Genomic DNA, 19,699 nt, shown 5'->3' with positions numbered 1-19,699 from the left:
CTGTAGTGATAGGACAAGGGGTAACGGTTTAAAACTTAAACAGGGGAAGTTTTTTACTGTAAGGGTGGTGAGGCACTGGAGTGGGTTTCTCAAAGAAGGTGTGAATGCTCCACCCCTAGTGGTGTTCAAGGCCAGGTTGGACAGAGCCTTGGGTGATACAGTTTAGTGTGAAGTGTCCCTGCCTGTGGCAGGGTGGTTGGAACTAGATGATCTTAAGGTCCTTTCCAAACCTAACTATTCTATGATTCTTTGATTCTATGAAAATTTAGCAAATTTTCAAAATAGAGCAATAAGATTACACCCAATTATTGTTTGAAAAAAAAAAACCAAAACCAAAAAACAAACCACGAACAATGAATATTAGAATTCTCTAGGTTAAGACTTTTGCAATGACACAGGCATTTGTTTCTCTTCTTGAGAGATTAAAGATTATACTTTTATATCTAAAATTAGTATGACGTTATGTGTTGATAAATTATGTAATTGGGAGGAGAAGATATGTCCTAGGATTTACTTACTTGTTAGTCTATTTGTCTTTTCTAAGCCAATGGCTAGCTACTGGGCACTTTTACACTTGAGAAGAGCAATTATAAGTGATCTGATGCAATGATATTATTTCATCAGAGTCCTCAACTGCAAGGTAAGAATTAAATATACTGGCAATCGCATTTGAACTATGACTCCTCCTTATTTTTTTGGGCATGTAGAAATAACATAAGGGAGATGTCTGTTATTTATTCCCCTGAGTTTAAAAAAAAAAAAGTGGGTGATATATTTGTGTGTAATAAAAATATTTTTCAAAAATATCACTATGTACAGAAAAACCGGCCTGGGGATCTAGGAGACAGGTACAAAAGAGTCTCTGTATAATTCCTTAATGGGGTATCTCTAGAGAATATAGTTACATCAAAATACTTACATTAAAATTGTGATCTTTAGTATTGCATTTACAGTATTTTTGAATTTATGAAAGCTTTGAGATTCATTCTGCAAGATAAAAAGCAGTATATAAGCCTTTGGAGGAAAAATTCCAGCTGTTTGCAAAGCACAGTCAGAGAGTGACAACTGACTGATCAGACTTTCTGGAGCAGCTGAGTTTACAGTTGCATTCTCCCAGAGGCTTCATCTCAGAATTACAATGCTTTACCACAATGTTTAATGTTGTGTAATAAACCCCTGAAAGTCTTGCATTGGACAGTGAGAAACTCTTCATCTAACGGGTTGCTGGGAAATTAATCAGAGTTGTGTCATTGTTGTAAACATTAAGAAAGCTGAGCCAGTTTTTTCTTTCTTGCAGTTTACTTGCTTAGCTAGCTGGTCACTTGTCTCTGTCTTTCTCCATTTTCCCAAACTCTAGTGAGCCTGTTATCCTCAGCACATTTTTCTCTGAAATACCACCTCCTATGACGTTGTCGTGGTTTAAACCCAGTCAGGTAACTTGTCCACTCACTCCCCCCCTTCTTTCCCTCCCCCTACTCCCGGAGGGATGGAGAGGAGAATCGAAAAGAATGCAACTCCCACGGGTTGAGATAAGAACAGTTTAGTAACTAAGGTATAACACAAATCACTACTGCTACCACCAATGATAATAAAGATAAAGGAAATAACAAGGGAAGAGAATACAACACCTCAGCACCAGCCAACCGATAACTCACCCCCCAAGCCCGACCAAGCTCTGACCCATACTAGCTAACTCCCAGTTACATCCTGGGCATGACGTGCTGCGGTATGGAATACCTCTTTGGTCAGTTTGGGTCAGGTGTCCTGTCTCTGCTTCCTCCTGGCTTCCCCTCCTCCCTGGCAGAGCATAAGGCTCACAAAGTCCTTGGCCAAACCAAAACATCGCGATCAGCTCTGTTCCCAGGCCGAAAGTCAAAACACTGCACTGCACCAGCTACCAAGGAGGAGAAACATGACGGCTACTGCTGAACCCAGGACAGACATGAAACAAAAATCATTTACTTCATCAAAGTAATTGTGCAGCTGGCCAAAGAAAGGCTGAGTCTTTCCCCTAGCATGCTCATTCACTCAAGAAAAGTCCCTTTTTTTACCTGTATGTTATAAATAATAAAATAGAAAATTTTGTTTTCACTATCAGGCTTAAAATCTTTAAATAAAACACCACTAAATATGTTATTTTGTCAAATATAATTTTTTAATCTCATACTTCAAAAATTTCTGTAATTGGAAAAAATGCGAAATTAGGAAGATCTTCATCTACTCAATATTATGAACCTCTTTAAAGCCTAGAGAAGTTTGGTTTGCTGTTTGTTTTTTTTTTTCCTTAACATTTCTTATGTAATTTCTCTCAGAACAAATCTGATTTAAAAATAATACTAAACACAAAAAAATAACCAGCTCTCCATTTTGCTTCACAATTAGAATTAAGGCTGAACAATTAAAATATCTTCTCTGTACCTTAGAATTATTTGTGACATACAAGGGCTCAAAGCACAATCACCATGATGACAACAATTCATATCATCAGGCAAATAAAGATTATAGAATCATAGAATCACAGAGTAGTTAGGGTTGCAAAGGACCTTAAGACCATCAAGTTCCAACCCCCCTGCCACGGATAGGGACACTTCACACTAAACCATACCACCCAAGGCTTTGTCCAACCTGGCCTTCAACACGCCAGGGATGGAGCATTCACAACCTCCCTGGGCAACCTATTCCAGGGCCACACCATCCTAACAGGAAAGAATTTCCTCCTTATATCCAGTCTAAACTTCTCCTGTTTAAGTTTTAACCCGTTACCCCTTGTCCTGTCAATACATTCCCTAATGAAAAACACCTCCCCAGCATCCCTATAGCCCCCCTTCAGATACTGGAAGGCTGCTATGAGGTCTCCACGCAGCCTTCTCTTCTCCAGGTTGAACAGCCCCAACTTCCTCAGCCTGTCTTCATACGGGAGGTGCTCCAGTCCCCTGATCATCCTCATGGCCCTCCTCTGGACTTGTTCCAACAGTTCCATGTCCTTTTTATGTTGAGGACACCAGAACTGCACACAATACTCCAAGTGAGGTCTCAGGAGAGCAGAGGGGCAGGATCACCTCCTTCGACCTGCTGGTCATGCTCCTTTTGATGCAGCCCAGGATATGGTTGGCTTTCTGGGCTGTGAGTGCACACTGAAGCTGGCTCATGTTCATTTCTCATGTACCAACACCCCCAAGTCCTTCTCCGCAGGGCTGCTCTGAATCTCTTTTCTCTCTTCTCTGCCCAACCTGTAGCTGTGCGTGGGATTGCTCCCACCCAGGTGTAGGACCTTGCACTTGGCATGGTTAAACTTCATGAGGTTGGCATCGGCCCACCTCACAAGCGTGTCAAGGTCCCTCTGGATGGCATTCCTTCCCTCCAGCGTATCAACCAAACCACCCAGCTTGGTGTCATCAGCAGACTGGCTGAGGGCGCACTCAATCCTGCTGTCCATGTCAGCGACGAAGATGCTGAACAAGACCAGTCCCAACACCGATCCCTGAGGGACACCAATCATTACTGGTCTCCAGATGGACATTGAGCCATTGACCACAACTCTTTGTGTGCGGCCATCCAGCCAGTTCTTTATCCACCGAGTGGTCCATCCATCAAATTGATGTCTCTCCAATTTAGAGACAAGGATGTCATGTGGGACAGTGTCGAATGCTTTGCACAGGTCCAGGTAGATGACGTCAACTGCTCTACCCCTGTCCATCTGTTCTGTAGCCCCATCATACAAGGCCACCAAATTGGTGAAGCAGGATTTCCCCTTAGTGAAGCCATGCTGGCTGTCACCAAGCACCTTGCGTTTTTTTATGTGCCTTGGCGTGCCTTCCAGGAGAATCTGCTCCAAGATTTTGCCAGGCACAGAGGTGAGACTGACTGGTCTGTAATTCCGTGGGTCATCCATTTTCCCCTTCTTGAAAATGGGGGTTATATTTCCCTTTTTCCAGTCATCTGGAACTTCACCTGACTGCCACGATTTTTCAAATATGATGGCCAGCGGCTTAGCAACTTCATTTTCCAGATCATTCGGGACCCATGGATGGATTTTGTCAGGTCCCATGGTAATTTCCTGTAATCCCTCAGCACAAGAAGGCTTTCACTTTGAAATAGTTGATGAAAGGAGCATGCTATGTGGTGGAGTAATTTCTTGGTATGAGACACCAATTCAAGGAGCAGTACCTCCTCGTTCAAAGATAAATTAAAAGAAAACAAACAAACAAAAAAATCCACCCTGATTCAAACAATTAACAATATTGAATTTTAAAATAGTAGAATCTGTCTTTTCAAACAGAAAATGAAAACAAAAAAAGCCCCAAAACCTTCCATATCCTTAGTATCAGTTACTAGAGAGATCTTTGGTTCGAAATATATCTACCAGCTATGAGTAGGGTGATACCTTAGTTAACAGACAAATTTTATAAGAAAAGATAGCCCTGAAGAACTGTAAAATGTAAAATACAAATATTATCTGTTACTTTCTGATGGCAGCAATTAATTGTGTTGTTTCCTTTGCAAGTTTGTTGAAAGAGAGTGCTTTAAAAAATATAAGCAATTCTGTAAAATATGATCCTGAAAAGAACAATACATAAGAAATGGCAGACAGGATTTATTGACCAAGAGTAAGTCTATATATAAATGTTATACTTCACTCTTTTGATAAAGTATAGCTAATAAACCATATTTGTTTATAGACAGAATTCTGTATTTCTGCAGTTAAGAACACCAGGCAATAATGTATCTACGTTAATGCAAGGTAAAGAACAGCACTATCTTCTTTGTACAGATGGTGAACCAAGGGATAAACTTCAAAGAAGCTTTCCAGCTATGAAAGTTCATCTGTCATATCTGCATTTGAAAAGCCCACCTCATCCTGCTTTTTTAAAGTGCCACTTTAAACTTTATGTCAGGGACATTTGATTTTTTAAACCTGGAAAAGAACCAAGAGAAAAGAGATACTTTGATATTCAAATACCTATGCTACGATGTCTGATTCTTGAGATGAATCGTTACCATAGTCTCAATACAGCTTTATACCCAGATTGATAAGGCATCTGAAAACCGTCACAGAACCTGAATACTCATTTCATGTTACGTTACTGACCAAAACTTTTTCTTTTTTTGCATATATTAATTTTTTTTTTTTACATAGATATGTGCTCCTGCTTCATCTATTTTTATTAGGAACTACTTTAAAACCTTTAATCAGAACTATAAAAAGGTAGAAAACGAGCATAACAACACTGAATGTTTAATATGGTTTTCATGTTAATAGTATATCCTTCAATTATGTAAATGTATGTTCTATTTAAAGTATGATGCATTGCCTGGTTTTATTTTAAAATGTATTTAAAATGCGTTAAAAATGCCAAAAAGACTTTTTAATTTTTAGGAAAAAGGAAAAAAAAAAAAAGAAAGAGGCAGGCAAGACAGCTTGGAGCCATTGTTATTGTTATTTGCAGTCCAGTTTTCCAAAAAAGAGAAAAAAGGTAAACAGAAAACAGCAGCAGAAAGATTAAACTATAGTGCTTCTTACTGTAATGACAACTAACTTGCAAATATTTTATTAGGGAAGTATGCACACACTCTCTTATCAGCCTAGCAAAGAACAAGCAAACTCATAGAAGGATCAAGCTGTGTAAAACATTGCTTTTGGCTGTTTCTTTCCTCAGCAGTTCTCAGCAGTGTGTCAGAGAACACTCTGGTTAGCTAAGCTGGAGGGTCATTAAACCCAAATTAAAAAGAAAGGTACAGAAGACAACAGAGAAACAAAACACACATAAGAGAGGGAACCCAGCTTCCTTCATCCCTCAGAAATTAGCCTGAGTACACAGTGAGCAATTAGGTAATTTCTGCTTTTAATGCTGTGTTATATACTTAATGTTAGATGCTGTGAATCTGGGGTAGGGAACACAGGCTACACATTCAATGTAAAACTAAGGATTTAGCTGACATATGTGGATGTCATCTGGATTTGTCTCTCTGCTTTATTTTGGTCAGGTTATTGCTCAGACTCTTGTTTATTGACTTACTATTGATAGCTGGATCTATGTATGTTTTAGGAGATTTGAAGGTATAAAAGTTATTAAGTTAAAGTAGCCCGGTTCAGTTCTTAGCTTCCAAGCTAAATTACAGTTTCTAGACAACTGTGATCATTAGAATACTTTATTTAATCATGCAGTTAGACCTAATTTTTAGTGTGTCATCTTATACTAATTAATGTTAGTTTCACAATATTTTTGTTTATCAAATAAGATCCCTCCTTGGATTAAAAACATACACTGGGCATGGTGGTTTACATTGACATTAAGTCTCAGCATCATGGCATTAGCAATGCTTACTTAGTTGATGTCTCCATAGCAAGAAAAACTGGCAACAGTGAATAAGTCTAATTTTGTGACATTCCCAACTTTTAAGTAATGGCAAGCCATGACATTGCTTTCTGTCACAAGAACAGTCCTTAATAAGGAACAGGGATGTGATGAGAACAGAAGCTGATTCACAGCTGACATTGTGCCTCCTAAGTAGGCTGGAAATATCAATATTATTGATCTTGGCATGTGAAACATTTCCTTTTTGTAGAAGATCTGTCCATCTAACATCAGCAAGTAAGATGTGACTCATCAGATGGTGGATTACTGGAAGAAGAAGAATCATTTTGTTTGGAATTAGACATCAGGATTAGCTGCTATTCAGTCTGTGATTGCAGCAGAGATAGAAAGTATTACTTTTTTATTTTAGGAAAGAGGCCTGACAGGATTTACTGATTAATATTTTCCTTGCATAAAACTGTAAATCATCTTCAATGCCACTACTATGGCTGGCGTCAGAGCACCTCTGGCTGCGCATTTGTCATATTTCACAAGGTAATTGGTGTCAGAATGAGGCACTTCTGAAGGAAATAGCTAAATATGCAGACATTAGGTTTGGTGATAAAGAAAAATACACTTTCTCTAATTTGTTATTACAGAAATTCCCCTCCATAAGGGAAGAGGGAGAGGAAGAAATGAAACCTTAAAGGTCTGGCATTTCAATGTGGAGTAAAGAACAACTTCTGGAGCAATCAAAATATTCCAAGGTTTAAGGATTTTTCAAAACAGAAAACAAAACCTCAGCTATTTTCACATTTCATTCCATCTTTTAAACATTCTTTTAACCTCTGTAGACTGAATGTTCTATTCAATCTCTTGTTCAGTGCTATATATATTCAAACAATAGAAATAATTATTGCTATAACAGAGAAGTCACTGTCATAATGTGCACAAAGATGATCCTTTTTTTTTCAAAAATGTAAGGTATAATGGAATCCTAAAAAAAAAAAGAAAAAAAAGAAAAAAACAACAAAAACCATAAAAGCATCATGTCTTGAAAGGTATAAACAATGGATACACACAATACAGTTTGAGGAATTATTGCTATGGGATCTATTTCCAAAATGATATTTGAGGAAGAGGTAACAATTTCACAAAACTCAATATAAAATTGAAACTTTAATATCTGAATAAATTTTCAAGTTCTCATGCTTCTAACTAATGTTTTCTGATTTATTTATTTATTTATTTATTTATTTTTAATTGGAACGAAAACAGTACAAATTTACACTGGACATTCTTCAATTTAAACATGTTTCAATCTTTTTTGGTTAAGTAATATTTTGTTTTCTTCTTTAGATTTTCAGGAAACTTTAACTTACTTTGGCAAAACAGAAGTATGAAGTCACCATTATGACGGGACAAACAACTGTCATAAATAAGTTAATCATAAAATTATTCATAACTATGTATCTGAACAACTGTTTACAACTTTCGGTGTAAAATTTTGCAGTTTTCTTATTTTTAAAAATTAGGTCTTCCATAATGAATAGTGATTTTGTGTACTACAGCCTTTCATAGCCTTTGTAAATGATGGGGTTTGCCCTGGGGTATTTATGATAAACAAATATTCTGAAAGCTACTGTCAATTTATTTACATGATAGATGAGATCCTGTAGGAATCCCCAAAAGGTTAAGGTTCTAAAAATACAGTATGTTAGGAATGTTGTATTCCTATCAAGCTGTATTTTTAGAACCTCAGCTTGATTTTTAAAGTCATCTGTAGCAAGTAGCTATTATGTATCCATTGCTATTACCTAAACTATTATTCTTCTCTTTAATTATAAATTTACTTTTTACTTGATGCAGTTGCTAAAAATAAGGATCTTTGGAATTCGTCAAATGTTTTCCAATAATCCCAGTATTAAACATGGTCCAGGAAGGGATTAGTTAAATGCTATTAAAAATATTTGCTTCATCTATTTCACTGTGGTTTTACTGTGTTTTTTCTTCTAACATCACTAATACTAAATAAAAATGAAACAATATAGGTATTGCCTAGAGTGTTTTCAGATACTCAAGTACACCTTTGAAAAATATTTGCATTTTGTGTTAACTTCATGATTTGGATATTTTAATGATTTCCATAAATGAATTCCCATTAACATCACATATTAAAAATCCATTATGAATAATTATTACCAAGGGCAAATTAATTTGCTTTGCAGAGACAACTATAATGGAAAGAATTACATACAGGAAATTTCAACAGTTTAATACAGTACAAAACATAGTTTTAAGAGAACTAAGCCAGTAAAAATTTAAGAGCAAAGTCAGGCTTCATACAGTAAAATCTTTTTGGTCACTTTGGATCAGTTTTTCAGAATAAATATATTCTTGCAAAAATATTTTGACATTTGATATTTCTGTAAGTAAATAGACACCTGAAAAACAAAAATCATGAAGTGAACATGAACATTCAAAAAACAATTTGGTTTCTGATGCAATTATGAAGGAGAATAGCTGGAGCTACAGTAGCATCACTACTAACTGAACACCAGCTGATTTAATTGGTTACTACTGTGTGTATTTCCTCTACAATATTTTTAATTAGTAGTCCATTTAATTTGAGAATAAACTTGGGTTTAATATCTTGGGAACATAATAAAAATTAACCTCATAAAACAGAACTTTAGTTTGATATTCTTCCTTAATATCTAACCAAGATTATCATATACCTAAATATCATTTCTACTCAAGGATAAGCCAAAATTTAGAATTCTGAGTGAAGCTGAGATTTGATTTTGCCACACCTTATTTTTTTCTGTTTTACTGAGAAGGAGGAAAAGGGGGTGAAATATTTACATGGTTTAGTGATCTGTTTCTCATCACTATCACCTATAAATGCAAAAAGAGGGTAAATGCTTCAATAGGTCTTTCTTTGCCATATGTAGACCATAGAATATGCATTTCATTCTTGCCCTGTTAGTCCCTTCACAGTGATATGGATCCAGTTCTTTAAAATTGGAATGATTAATATAGAGCAATTTCAGGCAGGTCTGAAGCTTTTTGAGCACATCAGAACACATCTGTGCCCAAGCTGAGACGCTATGGTCTGGATGAGTGAGGAATTAGAGAAGTAAAACAGGGAGTTGGCTGTTTAGGCTTATTGGGCACTGGTTATTAGGAGGTATCACAGGGTCTGTTGTGGGCTAGAGTACTTGCCTTGCCTGTGAGAACAGGCTGAGGGACTGCGGATTATTCAGCCTGGCTGCTGTGGAGGGAACATAACAGCAGCCACCCAGAGCCTGCAGGGAGGCCAGAAAGGATATGGATCCAGGCTTTTAATAGTTGTATATAGTGAGAAGATGAGAGACAATGTATTTGTGTTGGAAAAGCAGACATTCAGGTTGGGTATAATGGAAACTCCCAAAAGGGCTATGAAGCAGTGGAGTGGGTTGCCCAAAAAGATTCTAAAACAGTGACAATTTTCAAGACCTGGTAGGACGTAGCATGAGCGGACCTGAACAGATCTGAGAAATGAGCTTTGACTTCAGAGCTGGCCTTGCAGCAAGATGGACTAGAGACTTCATGAGATCCTGAATTATCCAATGGTTATACGACTCTACATACAAAATACAGGTCAGAGTCATAATGATAACAGCAAGGAAAACAAGGAAATCTCTCTAAAGATGAGAAACTCTATTTAGATGAAATTTTCCCCTTAAAGCATAATGTTTGTTTAAGAACCTCACCAAGATTTTCTACCATTTTTTTTAATCTATATAGCTAAAAGTATTAACAGGGAAAGATTGAAATACATCAGCTTGGTGAAACAACAAATACGTATTTGCAGGACTGACATTTCTGCAAATGCAGTGACAAGAGATTAAGTTAAGCAAGACTATCAACCTTCAGACAATTTTTATGCTTTCCCATTTTCTCTGAAAAGAACCCACAAATTCAACTGTCTCACTTTTGTTTATTTTTCTCCCAGGTTACTAATAGTTTTTGTCTATTAATTATGATCTCTCAGAGCTTCCTGGAAAAAATCCTGGTTTGGAAAGTTGTGTTTGTCTTTTTTGTTTTTATTTTGTTTTTTAATGAAAAAAAAATTACATGCATTAAGTTTGAAATGATGTATTAGTTGTAACCAACCACAACTGACATCCTGTAGCTAAGGAAACATAGAATTATCTTTTTCTATGTTTTGTAAAGGGTACTATGAATCTCCAAAGAATCATTGTTTAAAATTTGCATAAATGTCCTCCATTTTCAAAATTACTGAGAAATTTTATTGTAAAAAAATTGTGCCATTTCCTCTCTTCTATTATCACACTAATGTACATAAGCTACTCATCACAGATTTTTCTTTCAATAACATTATATTTAGAGATAGAAATTTACTTCTGTATATAATTTATTTTTATTGAATGGCTTTGTACAAAGACAGTCTTTGTTTTCCTCTAAGCTAGAGGTATGTATAGACAGTGAATACTCCATTCTATCTAACACACTTTTGTCTTTTGCATGGAACCATTAGAATTCTCACTTCCAATCTGTCATATTTATTTTGAAATGGTATGAAATTATGAAATGTCTAACTACAATTTACTTGTTTAGTTTTAATAAGCTAGGCCAAGTGTGAGAATTTGCAATACTCTATTCCTGATGGTTGCTAGTGCAAAACATCTGCTTTAAAGAAGTTAATGAATTTTTATTTTTTTTTCACTCAAGGAAGTTAGCATATATTTTGTTTCTAAATGAAACTCAGGTGTGCTAAAATCTGTATTAATATCACTAACTGCTGCATGACAGTTTAGATTGAACTGAACTTAATATATACCACTTTCTCCCATTATTATGTGACAATTATAAACCTTTCTTTTTTTATTTATGTCTACTGAAATATCGCTCCTGGAGATGGGGAGTGGGCATTCTGTTTGTTACCTTCTTTACAGCCAAGCACAGCTGATCTGAATGAACTGTGCAATCTTCTCATTTCTTAATTTTGTAAAGACTGAAGCATGCAAAAAGAAAAATATGTTTGGTCATAAATAGGAAATGCAGTATTATATGAGAGAGGAAGCCATGAGAATGATGAGGAAAGAAGGTAACTGACGTGGAGCTGATTTAAGATAAAAAAACCTTACTCCATTGAGACAAGAGATTTCAGTATCTCACATAGTAACTAGCATTATTTTTATTGGGTTTAACAAGTAAGTAGATTTGAACAAAAATGTCCTAATCCTGAGCCCTAAAAGACCTGAAACTGTTAAGTGTTTGTTGTAGTTTAAACAAAGTCAGCCATAAATCACACAGTCGATCTCTCACTCCCCCCACCTTGTTGCCCTCCCCCTGCTCCGGGAGGTATGGGAAGGAGAATCAAAAGAATGCAACTCTGATGGGTTGAGGTAAGAACAGTTTAGTAACTAAGGTATAACACAATTCACTACTGCTACCACCAATGATAATAATGATAAAGGAAATAACAAGGGAAGAGAATACAACACCTCATCACCAGCCGACTGATAACTCGCCCCTCCTTCCTGACCAAGTACCGACCGATACCTAGTCCAACTCCGCGGTCCTAGCCTTTCCGGGTAACTCTCAGTTACATCCTGGGCATGAGGTGCTGTGGTATGGAATACCTCTTTGGTCAGTTTAGGTCAGGTGTCCTGTCTCTGGTTCTTCCCGGCTTCCCCTCCTCCCTGGCAGAGCATGAGACTCACAAAGTCCTTGGCCAGACCAAACATGTGAGCAGCAACTAAAAACATCAGTGCTATCAGCACTGTTCCCAGGCCGAAAGTCAAAAACACAGCGTTGCACCAGCTACTAAGGAGAAAAAATGACTGCAACTGCTGAAGCCAGAACAGTATGCACCCCTTATTCCATACCATTCATGTCATGCTGAGATCTCACATTTTCAATATACTCTTATCAGCGCACTCTTATCTTAGTGCATGGACCAGTCCCTATAAAGCTGCTGAGTCCATCTGGTCCATGATGTCAGGCTCCATCTCTTGTAACAGTCTTTCAGACCAGGAGAGGCTGTGTGCACTATTCACACTCATGAATAACCTGGGCAATAGTGTCCATTGCTAAGTCCACCCCTTGACCATGAGTCCATCTCTATGTTGCATTTCTGCCCTGATGGCCTGAAGTGCCATGGGCCCACCAGGCTTAAAATAATTCACTGTCTCCTTCAGCAGTTTCTGCAGCTTGTTGCTGGGGACTCCATACAGCTGCCTTCCATTTCTGATGCTTCCAAAGCACTGGAGGGGCCCAGTGGACTAGATACTTGCCCATACTGTCCCACACACCCTGCCACTCATAACTGTCCAGCCTTGGGGAAAATCTCTTGGTCCTCCTATATCGTTGGCTAACCCCAGAGAAGACCCAAACCTGACTCTGCTTAAATTTCGGGATCAGACAAAATGGTCGTGGGTAGAACACAGTCTGTGTGTGTGCCAACATGCTGATCCCCATCACAACCAGCAGGCAGGTCCCAAGGATACCCAAAGGCCATTCAAAACCTTCAGAACTCTCAAACGATGCTGCAGTACTTTTCACTGGGGCTGGTGTAGCTGCTGTGCTTGCCGGCTCTCCCACCACCGGCTTCTCTTTTTCTGAGTCCAGCTCTTCCTCCTCTGCCTTGCTGGGAAATGCTGCGTGGTCTCCTGCATCCTCCTGGGGCTCGGCGGGCGGCTTCCGTGGAATGCTCTCGGCCGTCGCGGGGCTGGCCTCGGCCGCGGGGCCGGGCTCAACTCCTCTGCGGGTCTCAACTCCTTCTGCGCCGCCTTCTCCCTCTGTTCAGCAGCCGCTTCCTTCTGCTCCTCGACCGCCCCGAACCTCCTCCAGCGGCAGCAGCCCCCTGCCGGCTTCCGGATCCTGTCCCACCGCCGCTTGGTTCCCGAGGCCGCTCTCCCGGGCCGCTTCAGCAGCCGCCGGCTCCCGGAGCAGCTCCCCCTCGGCTCCCCGCGGCCTCACGTAGATGGAGGCGAGGGCGAGGGCCAGGACGGTGAAGAGCACCCAGACGGCCAGGTACAAGTCCACGGCCACGTCCGTCCCACCCTGCTGCTGGAGCCCGCCCGTATTACAAGTCATGGCCATAAAGCGCAGTGAGATAAGAACCTTAGCCCAAGCCTCACACTTGAGAAACACTTACACAGCAAATACCGGCTCTAAGTAAGTTACAACATTCTGAAACTGTGAGATCAAGAGGAACAACTCTAAGAGCCAATAAATCAGCACTGTGACGAGTGACTATTAATCCGGTCAGATCTGTTGTTATCTCAACCCCTTGTGCCCCACGTTGGGCGCCAAAAAGAACTGTTGTGTTTAAACAAAGTCAGCTACAAATCACACAGTTGATCTCTCACTCCCTCCACCTTGTTGCCCTCCCCCTGCTCTCAGAGGGATGGGAAGGAGAATCAAAAGAATGCAACTCCCACGGGTTGAGGTAAGAACAGTTTAGTAACTAAGGTATAATACAAATCACTACTGCTACCACCAATGATAATAATGATAAAGGAAGTAACAAGGGAAGAGAATACAACATCTCATCACCATCCAACCGATAACTTGCCTCCCCCAGCCTGACCAAGCACAGACCAATACCTCATCCAACCCTGAAGCCCTAGCGCTCTGGGTAACTCTCAGTTACATCCTGAGCGTGACATGCTGTGCTATGGAATACTTATTTGGTTAGTTTGGGTCAGGTTTCCTGTCTGCTTCCTCCCGGCTTCCCCTCCTCCCTGGCAGAGCATGAGGCTCACAAAGTCCTTGGTCAGCCTAAACATTTGAGCAGTAACTAAAAACGTTGTTATCAGCTTTCTTCCCAGGCCAAAAGTCAAAAACACAGCGTTGCACCAGCTACTAAGAAGGAGAAAAATGTCTGCTACTGCTAAACCCAGGACAGTGTTCCTTCATATTAGCTGAGCTTCAGAATCTATAATACTCATTCATCTAGTCTGCAAAATATATGATGCGCCTTAATGCAACTTGAAGAAATTAAGAAATTTAGACCAGATAGAATTCTTTGACTAGATAGAATTCTTTGATATTTGACCCATTTAATCATACCTATTCTGAAACATATACCTGTGTTACATTTCACTGTATGTTGTGCTAGCATCATGAGAATTCTAAGAAAAAAGTTGTGTTTATTCGTAATCAGGGAAAAGAAAACATTTTAACTCACTTCCTGACAGAGAAAGAATGTATTTTGACTTCCTGTAATAATATCCAGCACGTCAATGATATATGGAATTTAAATCACCTACTGCAAAACACACAATATGGAGAAGAAAATTCTTAGATTTACATTATTTACATCTGTATTGAAGACATGATAATTAAACTGGAATCTTGTTTTTGTATTTTAATTCCATTCTCCCTTTCTGGTAATGTAACAACTTTAATTCCATTCTCCGTTTCTGGTAATGTAACAACAGAAGATATGACAGAGTTTCACCAAAAGCAATGACTCAAAATGTCATATTGTAGTATATTTCAACATCTAACTTATTTATTTTTGTTTAAGTTATATTTATAAATGGGACGAAAGTTCCAGAAAGTGTAGGATCCTTGTTGTAAATATACTATATCAAAATGCTAAATAGATTGAAGATTTTTACAGATGTTTTAATGTGCATAAGATTTAGAAAGTAATATCGAAACCAGAAGTACACTGGGACAGATTTAAAAATATTACAATCTAATTCCTGGTATGCCATTCAGTTCATTATTCTGTATAATAATAAGCAGACTGTCTTATATGTTGTTATAACTTGAAAAGAAATATTTCTACAAGCACATTAATTTGTAAATTTTCTGTGCGATCTATTCAATAGATTGGAATTTTTTCAGACTGTCTGCAAGAATCAGAAGAAATAGAACCTCAGGAAGTCTTACTGCTTTGAATTCACTAGTCTAGCTATTAACATTTCATCTGTTGAAATTTAAAAAAGCATATATGCCAAAGTTTTCATTTATTACTGTTATTTCAGTAGTAAACTACGATCAACAATATGTTTCAATAACAAGGACAAAAATACAGTAACGCACACAGCTGCAGTTCTACTGACAGATGATCAATGTGGAGCCATTTAACAGGGTAAAGGAGTTATTTGAAGGTGATAATAAAAACACCTAATAAATCATATTATAAATAACAGAAAAACTTTCAGGTTAAAGTGCATTCTGAAAATTGCGCTGGAAGTTTTTCCCTTTTGAATTTAATCAGACTAAAAATTTAAGACTATACAAATAATGCAAGAATACAAATCAGCATTTGAAGCACTGTTGAAGTGGCACTCTTTAGAAAATTTCAGAGACAAAATGTTAGCAGTACCCTAGTGTCAGTTTCCTTATTATCAGTATGGCTGATATTTGTTGCAGGCTTAGACCATCAGTCCTCAAGAATATAAACTTACATTTTATTTTAAATAAAAAGAAAAAAAAAAAAAAGTTGTTCCAACAACTGCCTTTGAATATTCCTGCACACTGAGACTTATGTTACATTATTATCCAGAATATTCCTTCCAGAATAAGGAATATTACTGGTTTATGAGGTATAGTTAGTCCTTTATGAAATCCTTGCTACTTATCTCACAATTTCCAAATTGGATCCATGCCTTGAGATAGGACCTGATATTCCAAGTGAACCATAGCAGCTTTTAGACAGCACTTATATCCTGATATTTGAATCAAGACCTGTTTTCTTATTAGATGACAGTAAATTAAGGTTTTCTTATCCAAGGGAAATTAACATCTGTCAAAATTTAAGGAAAGCATTCAGCTGTGGAAAAACATTTCAGACTGATCACATCAATTACGTGTTGTTGTTGGCATAAGGGAAAAAGGATAAGGACATTTACATTCTTTTTTAAGTAGCACACCGGGAGAATTCAGTCGTCATGAACATAAGGAATGTTGATCATTAAGTAGCTCCAGTCAGAATTTAATAATTTTTTTCCAATGCAAAATAAAGATCATTAATATAAATCATAAAGTTTTTTTAATGTCTTATGCCACCAAACTTTCAGAATGTGTATAAATGTTAAAATTTGATCTGTTAATGATCTCACAGAAGGAAATTACAAAAGAAAGATGATTTTTCAAATCAAAACATAGAAATGGGAAATGGGAACAATAGGAAAGATTAATTATTACCTCATCTTAATTGTGTATCCATACAGGTGGCTAGTTCCAGCCTGTGCTTCCATAGACAAGATAGAAAGAAAAGGAATTTTAAGATTTTGCAAACAATAGGAAGAGATTAATGCATTTGAAAATCACCCACTTGAACTGAGGTACCACTAACAAGATAAAAATGTGAAAAGGGCAGAACACTATACAGTAGCTATGTATGTAGCTTCCAGTGACTTGCTCGTAACTAATTTGTTAACTAGTGGTTAACTAATGACTAAGGGAGAAGCTGTCATAGCAGTGTTACCTTACATAGCAAGTAAAACAAACAGAATGAGGGCCAATAGTGAAGGGATAAAGAGGGGTGTGATATTTCTTTGGCAAGAGGCATCAACTTTTTAAAATGAAGAATATAGGAGGTTAAAAAGAAGGGAATAGATAATATAAAGTCAAACAAATCATATGATCAGGGCTGCTTAGAGCCCCTCTGAAGCAGTCTTGTACATAGTCATTGCTATTTGAAACAGAATATTAACACTGTTGTTGATACAAAAATATGTATTTCTTATTTTTTCTTTACTCTCAGGGGGATTAGGAACACTAAAATTAGTGAAGAATACCCAGGAACAGACTCAAAATCGTGACATTGCAACAATCTACAAAACCAGCATGTCTCTAGAGGACAATATTTAAGTCATAGAATCATGGAATCAGAATAGTTTGGGTTGGAAGAGACCTTCAAAGGTCATCTAGTCCAGCCTCCTGCAATGAGTAGCAACATCTTCAACTAGATCATGTGGCCCAGAAATACATCCAGCCTGGCCTTAAGTGTTTCCAAGGATCGTATATCTACCACGTCTCTGGGCTACCTGTCCCAGTATTGTTCCTGTTATATATACCTCTTCCATACTCATTGCAAAAAGTTTCTTCCTCATACCTAGCCTACTCCACCCCTCTGATCATTTCTGCAGCCCTTCTCTGGACCCTCTCCAACAGGTTCTTAACTTTCCTGTACTGAGGACACCAGAGCTGCATGCAGTACTCCAAGTAGGGTTTCACAAGAGCAGATTAGAGGGGTAGAATCACCTCCCTTGACCTGTCGGTCGCACTCATTTTGATGCAGTCCAAGACACAGTTGGACATCTGGGCTGCAAGTGCACTTTACTGGCTCATGTCCAACCTCACAATGTGCCTTTATGGTAGTTAAGATGAAATAACTTCAATCATTTTAAGTTATGAATGAAGGCAAAATTTATAACCCCCAAATTTACCCAACTATTTCACTACCTTGAAGAATATTTGTTATTTGGACAGAAGCAAAGTCCCTGCCCAAATATCTTATCTGTACACATCCAAACACCAACATCACCAAATCCCATGCCTGACTTGGGCCTGTGAAATTATACACAGTAGAAATAGAACTGAGCTGTAAATGCTGCCCACATTTTTTATGATGCCTGAGTATATGAGCTAGTAGTTTTAATACGCTTCTCCACCTGAATTAAAGAAGTGATAATATGCCTGATACCATTACTAAATTCTTGTCTAACAGACAGGTAAATCAGTTTAGAAAGGCACGATGCTACATCTCTCAGAACACAATCAGGTTGTTATTTAAATAAAGTAAAACAAAAGCTGTTCTGCATAAACACAGGGAAGGATACAAAACAAAATGAAAATACAGCTGGAGAGACGTTGGTTTTAATCGGGTAAGGAAGATCGGTTGTTACAAAAAGGGGAGATGAACATAGGAGAAAATTATGACAGATGACAAATTAATCCAGTTCAAAAGCTGTTCTCTAATCATAATTTATTTTTCTTTTTCCTTAGTTTTCAATGCAGCATAAAATACCCACCACAAACCATGAATTAAACCACATTAAATGAATGTGAGGAAACCAGAGGTGCTTGGGCTGTTTAGACCACATTCAACTCTAAACACAAACATTATAACAAGAGTAGCAAGCTTCCATTGTTGAAACAGTTTTCTCTTTTGAGAAAACTCTTCTCTCTTTTTATGGTAAGCATATGATTATTTTCATAGCAACTGAAGATGAAATAAATATATCACCTGTAGTGAAAGCAAGATTTTCTTATTCCAGCAAATGTTATTGTCTGCCTCAACAGAACAAAATTTTCTATAAAACAGAATGGTTACATCTTAAGAGTTCTCCTAAGCTTGCTTTCTGTGTCCTATCCATCTATTACATTATGGTTCTGCTGTGGATTGGAAAACTGCAATTTGCTTGTTTCTTTTTAATTTTACATTAATCTACCCTCTGTCACCTCACTTCAGCACAAATAAGAACAGTGCTTCCAGAAAAGACATCCTGGCTATGACTGCATGATTAAATCTTTAACTGAAACAACGGAGAATAAGGAGTAAATTAAAACAGTTTAAATAAAGTGTCTCAAACATTTTTAATTTAGAAGATGACAGAAAGGAGTGTAGACAGTCTTAAAGCTAGCACTGGGAAAATTCACATGAAACAGACTAGAGAAACCCATTTATAGAACAAGTAATACAAATTCTGAAATCCTGCAGATAACTAACAGATAAATCTATGGTGTTATGAAATTAGGTCAAAATTACAGTAATTAAAAAAAATTTTTTTTTTTTTTCCAAATTTGAGACCCTTGAACCATCATTGCTGGATGTCATTGAAGTTAGCTTTTAAAATAAGAATATGAGAGAATATGAAATAAAAAAATAGTATTTCTAAGTGCTCTACAGTTTATATGTTACAGTATACTTATATGTTTTCTATTAAACTCACAGAGCTCTAGCCTTTTATCAGGACTCAGTTTAAGCTGAACAATAGTTTACACAGAAACAAAGTTATCTTTGAAAGGTTAAATAACATGGAGTTTACAAGAAAAAAATAATTTTATCAGAAAAGTTTGTGTGCATGTTTCATAAGACATTCATGAAAATAAAAGGATAAATGTTGGAGGGTATACAACTTTCATGATCTGGAGCCCTCATGTTGTAAAATGATAAATCTGGCTTTAGATATGCTAGTATTGAACTTGTCACATTGCAGTCTAGTGGAACAAAACACTGATATGGTGTAGTTCTATATACAATGTACTGTATTAAATTTATCAACTCCTGAAATAAGTGGCTATATACAAAATATTTTATTAGATATCTGCTAATTTTAATATAAAGGAACCTTTCATTAATGACTGGCCATGAAGTAGTTTTTTTCCTTCTCTCATATTTTATTACTATTGCCTTTGAGTTTTTA

The sequence above is a fragment of the Pezoporus flaviventris genome, unplaced genomic scaffold, assembly GCF_033815535.1.
Source record: "Pezoporus flaviventris isolate CSIRO_AGI_PZ_B2104156 unplaced genomic scaffold, CSIRO_AGI_Pfla_v1 ptg000003l, whole genome shotgun sequence".
Taxonomy (NCBI): Eukaryota; Metazoa; Chordata; class Aves; order Psittaciformes; family Psittacidae; genus Pezoporus; species Pezoporus flaviventris.
Note: the sequence above shows the minus strand (reverse complement) of the source record.